This window comes from Misgurnus anguillicaudatus, chromosome 17 (genome assembly GCF_027580225.2).
Source record: "Misgurnus anguillicaudatus chromosome 17, ASM2758022v2, whole genome shotgun sequence".
Taxonomy (NCBI): Eukaryota; Metazoa; Chordata; class Actinopteri; order Cypriniformes; family Cobitidae; genus Misgurnus; species Misgurnus anguillicaudatus.
Window position 1 is genome coordinate 16,213,436 of NC_073353.2, and position 14,760 is coordinate 16,228,195.

Genomic DNA, 14,760 nt, shown 5'->3' on the forward strand with positions numbered 1-14,760 from the left:
GTTGTCTCTTGGCATGTACTGTAAAAGTAAGCACCTTCAATTGTAGTGGGTTTCTGGGGTTCAGTATTGTTGACACAGCCTTTTGCATCAATACCATGCTTTTCCCTAAAGATTCTGCACTGAAATACAGCACAAACTGTCAGACTAAAATGATCAGACAGGGACCCTGGTTGAAAATAAACTTCAGCCAGGAACAACTTAAGTTTGGATGTGCTGCTGCCAAGTCTTGTTCAGTAAAAATAGTATAGTACCTTATTTGTCTACTAATGTCTGGTCTAGATATTTACTATATAATTTCACCATGAGAAGGTGACATGCTGCTAATTAGTACACAGAAAAAATATATAAATATGTATTTTAATAACATATATGACATTATAGTTACAAGTGATTAAACCAAATAGTGTGTTCATGACATTTGAACGTCTTGTCTTATCTTAAAACCAAAAGTAAATGGAGTTTTCTTGTGAAAGGTCTGCATTCATTAAAAATTAAATATGTTTAAAAAATATTTCAAATGAATATTTAATACCCCTTACCTTACTTATGAGGTCAATAGCTGTGTAATAAGTGGGATAATGTATAGACAGCTGGTTGTTATTGCAAAATAAGCCCTTTCAGTGTGATACAAAATCCCCAGATCACATCAGGGCTTATTTTTCTGCGATAACAACCTGCTGCCTATATATTATCCCTTACTTGATTAACTTACTTTCCATAAATAAAGTGAAAGCCTTGTTCAATATAGTATATCTGACCTTTATACACTCACCTAAAGGATTATTAGGAACACCTGTTCAATTTCTCATGAATGCAATTATCTAATCAACCAATCACATGGCAGTTGCTTCAATGGATTAAGGGGGGACATTTTGGTCAAGACAATCTCCTGAACTCCAAACTGAATGTCAGAATGGGAAAGTAAGGTGATTTAAGCAATTTTAAGCGTGGCATGGTTGTTGGTGCCAGACGGGTCTGTCTGAGTATTTCACAATCTGCTCAGTTACTGGGATTTTCATGCACAGCGATTTCTAGGGTTTACAAAGAATGGTGTGAAAAGGAAAAAACATCCAGTATGTGGCAGTCCTGTTGGCGAAAATGCCTTGTTGATGCTAGAGGTCAGAGGAGAATGGGCCGACTGATTCAAGCTGATAGAAGAGCAACTTTAACTAAAATAACCACTCGTTACAACCGAGGTATGCAGCAAAGCATTTGTGAAGCTACAACACGCACAACCTTGAGGCAGATGGGATACAACAGCAGAAGACCCCACCGGGTACCACTCATCTCCACTACAAATAGGAAAAAGAGGCTACAATTAGCACGAGCTCACCAAAATTGGACAGTTGAAGATTGGATGAGTCTGATGAGTCTCGTTTTCTGTTGAGACATTCAGACGGGAGAGTCAGAATTGGGCATGAACAGAATGAGAACATGGATCTATCATGCCTTGTTACCACTGTGCAGGCTGGTGGTGGTGGTGTAATGGTGTGGGGGATGTTTTCTTGGCACACTTTAAGCCCCTTAGTGGCAATCCTCTGATGGCTACTTCCAGCAGGATAATGCACCATGTCACAAAACTCGAATCATTTGAAATTGGTTTCTTGAACATGACAATGAGTTCACTGTACTAAAATGGCCACCGCAGTCACCGGATCTCAACCTAATAGAGCATCTTTGGGATGTGGATGTGCCTTGGATGTGCATCCCACAAATCTCCATCAACTGCAAGATGCTATCTTATCAATATGGGCCAATATTTCTAAAGAATGCTTTCAGCACCTTGTTGAATCAATGCCACGTAGAATTAAAGCAGTTCTGAAGGCGAAAGGGGGCCAAACACAGTATTAGTATGGTGTTCCTATCCTTTAGGTAAGTGTATATCATGGGCAATATGATAAAACCTTTTAACTCATTCCCCGGCAGGCATTTTTTGAAAAGTTGCTCTCCAGCATTTTTTTGTGATTTTCACAAAGTTTCACAAAATGCCTTCCATGATTTTTTTTCTAAAAATATATCAAATGAAAGAACAGACCCTCTGCTTTCAAACAAATAATAAACAAACAAAACATGGAAAAAACGTTTAATTCTATCTATATTTGTTTTCTGATTATAAACAAACAAAACAAAAAAATCTTTTAAAATTCAAATTTTTTTAGCAAAAAGCTGAAATAATTGCATTTTTGTGAAGAAATTTAATTAGAGATCAGATTCAAAATGATTATAAAAACATACAAAGAGTTTAAAATTAGTAAATAATGTTTTAGCTTCAGTTTTTTCATAAATTAGTGAATAATCATGGTATTGCAGATTAACAAAAAAATTAACCAGGAACATGTTTTTTATGCAAATGTTTTCTCTTAATTGACAAGATAAATTGTCTATGCACTGAAAAAAAATGATTCATTCAATTTTCTAAATTTTTTAAGGTAAGTGGTTGCAATCAATTTATTTAAGCTACATTTAAACAAAAGTTTTCTAATTTTTTTTGTTCAAATGTAGCTTAAATAAATTGATTGCGACCACTTACCTTAAAAATTGAATAAATTGATTTAATCTTTTTTTAGTGTGGAGGGTGAAGAGTTAATAATTTTTTACCATGATGTTCGAAATAAAAACAACATTCAGCATAAATGATAAGAAAAATTGTATGTTTTGCAGTATGTGGGACTTTGTGTCTCATTTTTGTATATCTGACTGATTTGGCTGTAGGCAGACAAATCTGCAAATGTTTGGAGCCTCCCCATGCCTGCTTCAATATGCAGACAGTAGGACTGTTTGAACTCTCCATGGTTTTTAGAGATGTTTTCACTTACAGTTTTTTTTCACAATACTTTCTTCATCTGGGTAATTGTTTATGACAAGTAGTCAAACAGCAGACACTAATCTTCAGCAGATGAGCTTAAGAAGAAGTTTTCTGCTGATTTATGGGCTGACTTTAGACATGACATTATCTCTTCCCTTGTCTGATCACCTGAATGACAAGTGGGGGGAATGTAGACTCGTAGACCTCACCCAAAGTGTGTGCACCTGCCAGAACACTATCTGTAGCCAATCAGTCATATGTTCGTTCAGCCATAGTCATCCTCACTAAGGGCCTAAGCTTCTTCACAGACATAAAAGATAAAGAACGGTGTTATCTAGAAGTATAAAATCTGATATATCCTCTCTGTCCTATTTTGGAGGAACATGGATGAGAGGGTGCTCAAAAGTAAATAAACAGCTGCTTTTTTACAACAGGATTGTAGGGACAGTTAAAGGGGCCATGGCACAAGACTTTTTTAAGATGTCAAATAAATCTTTGGTGTCCCCAGAGCACATATGTGAAGTTTTAGCTTAAAATACCATATAAATAATTAATTATAGCACGTTAAACTTACCACTTTGTAGGCGTGTGCAAAAATGTGCCGTTTTGGGTGTGTCCTTTAAAATGCAAATGAGCTGATGAAATCCAAACACTGTGATCACAATGATGGTGGTTTGTTGCAATTAAAACTCAATTGTGCTTTTCTCTGCACTAAATGGCAGTGCTGTGGTTGGATAGTGCAGATTAAAAGGTGGTATTATTATAATAAGAGCTCCTTATGACATCATAAGAAGAGCCAAATTTCAACAAACATTTTTTTCATGTGCTTGTAGAGAATGGTTTACCAAAACTAACTTACTGGGTTGATCTTTTTCACATTTTCTAGGTTGATAGAAGCACTGGGGACCCAATCAAAGCACTTAAACATGGAAAAAGTCAGATTCTCATGCCATGGCCCCTTTAAACTTTACACTTTGAGAATGTCTCGGTTTCTCTGCATTGAATATGAATAAATGTCTGAAGACGAGACATCAGAAACTACTTTGAATGTGTGTTATGCTTGAGCTGTGATTTGGTTAGATGTATGGCTCATGTTTATCGCCTCTGTTGTTCATAAATGCAAGTGCTTTTGATAAGATCAAGGAAGAAGCACGAGTTGTGGGCTCATATGCCACGAAAACATAAAAAATAACTAGATGATACAAATACGAGTGCAAAACTAAACGCAAACGTGTCCTCTGTGACTCGCTTCCACAATGGCCCATTGTTCACTCAGTATTTACCGGTTGGTCTCTGTCATCCATCTTGTGTACATTTCCCAGCTCTCAGCATGCGATGGCCTTCAGCCAGTGCTCTGGGTCTCTTGTTATAAATCTAACAGCATTGTTTGCTATGATGCTCAGCCTCCAGCAGTCTGTCATCACAAGGATGCATGCTTGGCTTGAGGAGCGATTTTCCCCTCAACCACCTTGTCTCACCCTGTTTCTTTCCTGATAATGTTGAGAAGAACAGATGGATGCAAAGGTTTTCAGGCCCAAGACCCTGAGGCGGCCATGTTTCCACATATGCGCTTTTGGAGGAATTGCTCTTCCTTCCAGTGTTAGAGGTCATTGGTAATCGGTGCTTTGTACACGCTGGCCATCTCGGTAACAGAGGTCACGTGGCTTTTGTACCGCAAGGGCACCCTTGGGGTCTCATCTGCTTCAGAGCTGGCCCGTCGAAAGTGGCAGCTAGAGACCATTGAATGTGTATTTGCAGTTCCCTGTCTTTCATAATTGTAACAGAGATACGTTTCACTTGACCCGCTGTCATTTTGAATGCTGCAGACCGCTGAAACTCTCCAAGGAGCTTGTTAGCATTTTTAGCCTTCTTTTCTTCCTACCGTTTCCATGCCAGAGACGCAAAGATGAGTAGCTCTGTATGACCTTAGTTAAGGAAGTGCGTCCTATGAGAGTCCCGGCATCTGTGAAGGTGGGTTGATGCTGAGTGATTGCTTTCCCGCAGGGTGCATGGGTAAGTGTGAGATTTACCCAGAAGGATTCCAGGGAGGGGGCACTTTGATCAAGAATAGATTTTTACCAATGGCTAATAATGGCAGCCAGCAGTAAATGATGCTGGGTGAAAACAAGTAAAGGACACACTATTAGGAATCCAGAGCAAGGCTGTCTTCACCCCGCCTTAAGGAGGTGTGGGCGCAGAGTGCATCTGGGGAGTTATAATGGCATTTATCTTGTCTCACAAACAAGATAGCTATAATATGTCAGAAGTGTCTTCCGAATGAACCATATGGTCTGGATCCTTAGATATTCAAGCAGCTTTATTTCTCAAAGGTGCTGTTAACACAGTATTTGCTTTCCAAAATACCATATTTATCCTCCCTAATTTGTTGTACACTTTGTTAACAAACTCCAAGTCGATGTTTAAGTACATACTTTATTGCAAACAGTGTATCTTATTGGCGCTCTTGGGAACAGCAAATGGGAGCAAAACACAAGCTATTTGCGGTTCATTTATAAGTTCATATATGCATTCTTTACTTGTCCTTTTTATAGCAGCACTTTTTAAAAATAAGCCTATCTTACGTGACACCTTGATAAAAAATTAATTGCTCCTCGGAAAGCTGATTTGATTCCAGGGATGCTGCGGGTTTCCCACGATGTAAGAAAATTGCTATTTCAAACACCTGTGGCCCGCAAATACACCCTACTAATAAAAACCTTGTTTATCGCTGTTCTAAGAAAGCCTGCATCAGAGACCCTACCAGAAAAAAATGATCACACTGTGCCAGTAATACCTGCTTTAGTGAGTGCAGGATGCGTCCACGGGAGGGATTAGACATATTGATCCCAGCTGGCAGACAGAACTATTTGAAAGTCAGAACAATCACATTGGGAACAGACTCTGTGGGCATGTGGATGAAAGGAAATGGTAGATGTAAGATATAGTCACAGAAGAGCATACGGCAACAACAGAAAAGGCTTAACAGGTAACTAGAGAATAACAGATTGGCAACATTCCCTTTTTTCCTTTCACTCATTTCTTTCTCTCGTTTTCAGTTTTCCTTTAAGGTGGAGTGTGTTTGATCCAACATTGGGAGATAGGAAACAGGGTGGAAAGTTTTGGAAATCACATGTTAGGGCGAGTTTAATTCGGAAGTGACCATCCCTATACCCTATTAGCTTCGAAGATCAAAACTATTGGGGATGGTTTCCTGGACAGGGCTTATTTTAGTCCCAGACTAATTAATTTGAAAACACCTTACTCTAACTTATCTTAACATATATCAGTGCCATTGTTTTGTCACAAGATGCACCCTAGTATTGTTTTTTGTAAGCTGTGTTTGTAAACACTACTTAAATGTCCTAATATTTAACTAAGGCCTAGTCCTGGATTAATCTAAACCCTGTCCGGGAAACCGTTCCATAATGTATAAACTCTTGGAAATTGCGCAATTGTGTCTATATTGTGACTGACTACAATACACTTGATGGGCCCTATCTTGCACCCAGCGCAATTGACTTTGTCAGTGACGCATGCATCATTCGTATTTTGCACCGGCACACAGCGGGGTTTTTCCCTCCACAGATGCACGTCGGCAAACTAGGGAATGAACTTCAGCGCAAAAAAGGAGGCGTGTTCCGGTGCAAACCATCCCTGATGCTATTTTGCAGTGGTTCATTATGCTATTTTAAGGGCGCATGCTTGACCATAATGTATAGCGTGCACAACGCGCACACACTTTGCTTATCTAATCTACACAGATGCAACAGTTATTTTTGCAAATCATAAATTGTTACAATAAAAAATATTAACACATGAGATAAGGGAAATCATAGTGGTGAGCATTGTGGTGATAGTTTTTATTTATTGTGTGGCTGCGTTAAAAAATTCTAATGCAAATAACGATTAAAATATTTTCATAAGTTTGTTGTGTGGCTGTATTACGTTTATTTTATGTAAATAATAATTCAAATGTTTTCATAAGAAACCTTAATGTATATGAACTTGATTTGTAAGTGTACTTTGGGGTTGGACCTTGCTTGCGTTTCTTGGGTCCGATTTCAAAGCCCCCAAACCCTTTCAGCGGTGAGGGTGGACGCAGCGATCTCCTCTGCTGGTGTCAGGTCATGTGTAGAGGCAGATCCACCTCCCGTTACACGGCGTGCCCGATTTATGCTGGCAAGCTTGGGATTCCCCCGTCTCCTGATATCATTGTAGCGCTTGGCGCAACGATGGGGATGCCTGCTGATGAGAAAATTGTAGTTAATTCCTCTCACGCCTGTTTAACCGACGCTGATTTGGGCGGGTTTCTCCCATCCCCATACAAAACAACTTCTCTGTCTTTGACTGCTCTTACAATAACGTGGGTCTCCTCGGCTGTGAACCGCTCCTGGCGTGCGCCTGGTAAATCCGTCATAATAATAGCAACCGCCATGGAACTTGCGCCCTTGCGTTTAAAGGGAATGTTGGATAGCGTTCTGATTGGTTTGTTTGACGTTACGCCCAAACCACACCTATGAATAATGAACTTACTTCAGACCAACCCCTTATTGATTTGCGCCTGGCGCAAGAGTTATTTCTCTCGCAGGGAAAATAGCAACAGCGCCCAAGATCCGCCCACAAAGTCACTTGCGCTTTGCGCTTCGCACTTGCGTTTCAGATCGTTAAAATAGGGCCCGATGTGTTTAAAGTCCTACACTTGGTAGTTTCTTCTCCGGAGTGTCTGAAGTTTGCTTATTATTCATTATTTCTTTCTCCAAAACCCATTCGCATGCATTTTTGTCTATGATAAGACTATAAACGAGCATGTGACGTGCCGTTCTATGCTGGTGGATAATCTCAGCTTCAGAGTTGATATTTGAAAAGCTCCCTGATCTCTGCTTCATTCCAGTTTGCAGACATTTCTCATTGTGATTGTTAATGTGCATTTAAAACCCCCGTTTTGAGGAGCTGAACAATATATCTTGATGTGATGACATGCGGGCATTTTTGTTTAAGCTCATAAGCACATGTGACGCTATTCTTATATGCTGGTGAATGATCTCTGCTTCAGCATGGATAGTGACGAGTTGTTGGTTCACATATCGCGTCTTTTGCGTGCTCGCGCTCGTCATTTCAAATGTAGGTGCACGGTATACACCTTCATAATAAAGCACGCTTGTTTTTTCCAGGCGCGTCCGCACCGCATTGAGTTAGAAACATGTCACAAGCGCACTGCCAGATATGTGACAATAACCTACACGCCTAACGTTTTCCACGCGTTTTAGGCGCGACATGTGAATGGCCCCTAACCTGATATCTGTTTCAGTCCAGTTTGCTGACATTTCACGTCGTAAATGTTGACCTGCATGTAAATCCCTAATTTTAAAGAACTGAACCATAACTTCATGTTGCCATGACATGCGTGTCCTCACTACGGCATGCCCCTTACGGCATTGTTTCTGCGTCTCATTTATCATTCCCTGATAACTGCTTTAGTCCAGTTTGCTGACATTTCTCGTCGTGAATGTTGATCTGCGTGTAAATCCCTCGTTTTAAAGAGCTGAACCATAACATAATTTCTTCTCGACTGAACAAAGAAAGACATCCAAATCTTGGATGACATGGTGGTGAGTAAATTATCTGGATTTTTCTTTTAAGAAAATTGAATATTCCTTTAAAAAAATACAGCTGAGTAGCACCATAAAACAAAATAATAACATGATAACATAATAATAAACATGTTTTGACAAAAATGTTAAAAAATGGATTTGTCTCATTTTGCAACGAAACTCTTCATATGTAAACTCCATCGATATTCTTTAAAGAGTCTGTATGCATATGTTAAAGAAAAAGTAGCTAGAAGGGTTTTTTATTAAAGAAGGTTTGATAGTTTGATAAATGAGACCATGTCTGTGAAATCAATGCCAAGGGCTCATAATCTTATTATGAGATTAGGTTCATCAAGGTATAATTTCAGTCATTGATTTCACATTGATTTCAATCCTTGACATGACCTAACTCAGTCAATATTAAATATATCAATGTTATATTTTCACAAAATGTTCTTTACATTACGATTTTATGTAAAAAAACTGGAAACCACAATAATGTTATACTGTTAAAACATTAGAAAGTTGATCATGGGCTGCAGCATGCATATGGGTGTTGAAAGTGAACTGCTAACACAGTGAATGTAACTAGAAGTACGAAATTTGTATAATTTGGTAGGCTGTTTTTTCCTAACAAGCATTATTTTGCATAAACGCACTAACTGCAATGAGAAAACTGTAAAATGTCATCCGAATGACTACATAGTTTTAAAGTTATGGAAATAGCCGGAAAACCTCATTCTATAGGTTCGCAGTACAGGTTTATTTGGTCTTGCATATTGATGGGGGAGTCTCAAAATTTACACAGCGATTGCTTAGGCTTTACAAGAACATCATTGTGTTCAGAAATTACAGACATTATAAATTATCTGGCCTTTGCTCAGGGGACTGAGATAAACCCACAGCTCTCAGAATCCTTAATTTGATATTCAGAGGCAGAAATCTCTTCGACATTCCATGATTTTACATTGGTTTTTAAGATTGTAAAAACATAATGTTTCTCTCAAGGGATGAGAATTAATTAGTCTCGCCATCTGGTAATTACACAAAGAAACAGTAGGTAGAATTGCTGATAATCGTTAACATGCTGCATGTTTCAGTTTGCTGTAGTTATATAGGACATCCATCAGATTATTGCTCAGCACTCTGTTTACAATGAATGATTTTATCTTTGTCAGTATTTAGTGTTACCACAGCAGTGTACCTCTTACATAGAGTCTAATAACTCAATAAATTATTCAGTTTAATGCTTTTAACAACTTTACATTGTTGTAAAGCAGCTTTATAGAAAATAAAGTTTTATAGAAATTTAAGAACAGACTGTAGAGACATAAAGAAAAACGGAATAGAAATATGTAAGAAATCAAACAAGAAAATTATAAAATAAGATATCATCATACATCGTACTTACTTATATTGTGCCTGTGAATACCCAGCTAAAGTCATTTTTGCATTTACTGTTTTCTACATAAAATTATCCAACATAATGTAAATAATATTTTGTAAAAAAAATAACCTTGATATCTTCAATATTGACTGAGTAAGATCATGTCATAAATTAAAATCATAGTATTACGATGCTCTTAATCTCACAATTAGATCATGCAACTTTAGCATGGGTTTCACAGACAAACACACATTACTTATATTAATTATAACTTCATTACATCCTAAGCAATGACTATGTCCGTGTTAAGCCAGCTGCAGACATCACTTTATGGTAATGTTTTGCCTGTATAAGTGTTTCTGTCAAGGACCACCAATTCTTCCAACTTTAAATACTACAACTAGAGGCGTCATGCCCATTAATACTATGGGGGCACGTGCCCCCTCTGATTTTTGAGCCAAGTGGATTTTGCATGCACATTTTGTTTCATGGACAAAATGCTTTAATCACATGCTTCATTTTGCACGGTTGCGGATACTGTGTGTACAAAGTCAAAGTCAATAGTTCAAAGTTCATTTCATAATATTCATATCTAGATTCACCCCTGGCATTGGAATCCTTTTGTGTTTTGACTCTGAGGTCAAATATGATGCAAAAATGTATTCCTAGAATAATTTTATATAAACATGTTGATAACACTTTACAGTAAGGTTGTATATGTTAACAATGCATTCGCTAAAATGAACTAACAATGATCAATACTTCTACAGCATTTATTAAAGTGACACTTCACCCATTTGCATTAAGCTTTGTATAGTTAGAACCCCAGTCATGTTTTTGAATGCTCGTGCATCATTTTCTCAGTTGCCGCTGAGACAGGAGAAATACAGATTTCAGTGTTTTACTTCCTTCTTTCAATGATGTAAAATCATAATTTTGCTTCATTGAAACCTGGAAGTCCAATATCTTTGTTGAGGGGGTGAGACTACAAACACCCCTTTTCTCAGACAAATAGGCACAAAATTCGAAATGTATGTTACATTTCCACTACAAATATGATGCACTTCCAATAAAGATTAATGTTTCTACGGGTAAAATGCTCCTTTAATCTTAGTTCATGTAAATTTCGGCATTTACTAATGCATTTATAAAATCAAGCTTTGTATGCATAACTGTAAACATTAATTAATGCGCCATGAATTAACATGAATAACTACTGTCATTAACAATAATTAATACATGTCAAAAAACTATATTGTTTAATTGTTTGTTCATGTTAGTTGTCAATGCATTTTTTACTAATACAATCTTATTGTAAAGTGTTAACAATATGTTCATAGGCTAGTTTTTAAAAATGATATGCTTTCAATGCAATTAAATAAAGCAAAAATGTTGATAGCAGCATTACAATTAGATCTGCTTATGTCACATCAAAGGTTTCCTTTAATTTACTGTTTTTGCAGTGTTGATCATTACAGCCAATCACAGATGTGACTTTTGAGCGCATGAGTTTTTTCATTAATGTTTAAAATAGCAATAAAAATATTTATAAATGCTTTCTTTTTTCTGTGTGTAGTCTATAAGAATATGGCTTATAAGAGGTTTTGATGTTTAAAGGCGGAGTACATGGTGTTTGAAAGCCAATGTTGATATTTGAAATCACCTAAACAAACACGCCCCTACCCCAATAGAATCTGGACCTTCTGTTGATAGACCCGCCCCACACATGCGCAACCTGGCAAGGATGTCGGTTAGTAGACACGCTCCTTACTGCTGATTGGCTATAAGTGTGTTTTGGTAGTCGGCCCGTCTTCTTTTCCAAAGCGTTTTTCAAACATCGTGGACCCCGCCTTTAATTGATGTTAATAATTATGATGGGTGTGTTATAAACAGTATGAAGGGTGGCTGTGCACACTGTGGATGTTTGTAACTAAATCAATCAGAGGCCCCATTGATTCATACAGGTAAATCATATTGAATATTTATTGTCACACTTTAATTCTTGTTATTATATTTCCCATTATAATCACTTGTAATCACTTGTTGATGCTAGTAATATAGTAACACATATATTTATAATACTTTATTAAAACCATACTAATAGTACCACCCCCCTTAGTGCCCTTTTTGGTTTGGGCCACTGCCCCATCTAGCATTTTCATTTTCTAAATGACTGTTCTCATTACAAAGAAAAGTGAATGGTTTATAAATAATTTTGGCATTAAGGTATAATGCAAAAGAAGTTAAATTAAGGCTTTTCAAACTAAGGCCAGTGGGTTTTGTACAGATGTAAATTTGTGTGTAAAGTATGTACAGTATGAGTGTGACTTATGAAATGTAGTTTTCACAGAGCTGTGTGTTTCACTAGTTTTCTTGCTAATAAATTAATTAATTTTAACACAATTATCAGCACACTAAGGTTTTAAAAATTATCCAGCCCTCACATCGTGGCGTTATTTACCATCCGGCCCTCAGCCTACAATGAGTTTGACACCCCTGATATATACCATTTTGTGTTGTCATTTAGGCTATAGAACAGTCTTAAAATGTAAGCAATACTGGAGCTTGTTTGGGTTAGTAGGACTGCTCGTGGTGGCGCCGGAAAATTTACCTTATTTTCAAATCAAAAACTTGACAGGTATGCATTGATTCCCATAGTATTCTTCTCTCCTACTGGAAGTCAATGGGGCCTCTGATAGGTTTACACATTCCTTAAAATATCTTCCTTTGTGTATATCAGAACAAATAAAGTTTTTTTGTGAGTAAATTATGACAGAATTATCATTTTTAGGGTGAAGTATTCGGCAGTCAGCCTACTTCTTCCATTTTGCAGTTTGATTTCAACATGACCCCCAGGAAGATAGATAGCTCCTATTCACTCAATGCTGCGTCAATAGTTTTGCCATATATGGAGCAGGTGCGTCACAAAGCAAAATGGCCCCTGGAGATGTGTCACCGTACCCCCAAAAAACCCACAGTCAACAGTGTGAATCAGAGCTTCGGTGAGAGTCCTGCCCTCTTCTGTCCTTCACAGTGGTGATGGTTTTAAAAGCATGTCTGCCTTCCCCTCAATGCTTTTAAGAGATGTCACTCACTGGTCCTGAGTCAGCAAACTCTGCACTTTGGCCATATCTGTGTTTGCTGATGTTAGGGGTCTTCACATCCCACACTTGAGCCAGAACGCTCTAACCTGCACTTCAGTTGAAAGGGAGACAAAAAGCAATCATACAGTAAGTCCCATACACTCTTTGTACACTTATCAATTTTTTTTTACTCCACCCATGACTAACTGCGGGATGGTTGGAGTGAATAGCCTGGTACGCGGTGAAACGGCCAGGACAATCATCTGGTGCTTTTACGTGCCTCTCAGGACAAAAAGTGCACAGTCCTCTCTCAATGGGCACATTGTGAAAATAAAAACTGTGAGTGCCTGTTGGATTTCACCTGAGATGTTTTTTTCTTCTTACAGTCTTTCTGAAGCCTTTACTTTCATTGTGAGAGAGTGATTTATACCTGCTCACTCTGAATAAAAGACCTCTGCCACCAATTAGATGTTGCTGGTTGTCTGTCAGCCTGTCAGGGTAGTCAGCCTTGTTCGAATTTATTGTTTCCTTGATTGAAACGAGAAACTTATTCATTGCCAGACTGAACTAGGTGCCAAGTCCTTAGCCATGAAAAACCCATCTCCTGCGCGCCTGTCTAATAATGCATTTAACTTATGTCCAATACGCAACTACTGTATGGTACAGTACTTAATTTGACGACAGGGAATCTGAAGCAATTAGGTTTTGAGCTGTCAGACAGTTATAAATTGGTGAAAAGGTCCTTTAATGCATGAGTGAGAAATAAGAACAATTTTATAATATGTTTTGCACGTATGCTTGTATTGGTCTATTCCTTTACTGTGAGTACAAAGGTTCTTGCATTATAATGAAAGCTTTGATTGCTGTAAAATTGTACTGTTAAAATTCCAGCTATGTTGCATTTATTATAACACGTAAATATAAAGAAAACTGCTACGAAAGGGAATCACTTCCTTAGTATTAGATACAGTCCAGCTGTGAGCTGATTCATGAAGTTGTGGGCACGGCTAAAAATGGCAGGGGCACGTTGCCAACATAAATGACACTTACTGTATGTTTACAGCGATAGTCACCCCAAATCATAATAACTGTATTAAAAACATTTGTCAAAGTTTCTCAGACTTTATTGGAAAATAAAGCCTCACTCGACTGTTAGTTTCACCGTTTGTGCTCAAACCTCCAGATGCAGTTTGGGCTCTTTTCCATTTCATTGAGGTTGTCTGCACTCCCACGGTTTCATCTCATAAAAAATGAACCTCCTCCTCTAACATCACACGGAAATTCAAGATAAATTCCCTTTGAGGGCCGACTGTTTGTTTAGAGTACTGAAGCTTAAAGAGATTAAGATGACATTTCAATGTTCGTCATGTTTACGGTTCTGCCCTATTTGTGTCTGAATGCCTTGCATTTCCAACACATCGGGCATTTCCTGCTAAAATGTGGATCATCTGCTCTCTCCTGGATACGGATTTAGAAATAATACAACACAATCTCCGACTCTTCAAGTGCTGGTGCGTTTTGACAGTTTGAAGTCGAGCTGAGTTTCCAAAAGAAGCCAAACCGGGGAGGGAAATTCAGGTCAGACTCTGTGATCCAACGAAGATTGCCTTATTTTAAACATCACAAACACAATCGGTTTCTGCGAAGAGAAAACTTTCGGCCTCCCAAATGCATTGCCAAGATCCATTTCAGCAGAAGTCAGGATTCTGGCCTCCGCAGAAGTGCAGACCATTAGAAGTGACAGAATCGATGTTCGTCTGCCCTAAGGATGAGCATTAGAGAACTGATGCTTGTGTGATTGTTTTTAATGGTTTACTGACAGGCTGACCACTTAATTATCTTAAAATGGTTGTGAAATACTTAGCTGGATGTTGTTATATTGAAACAATAGGA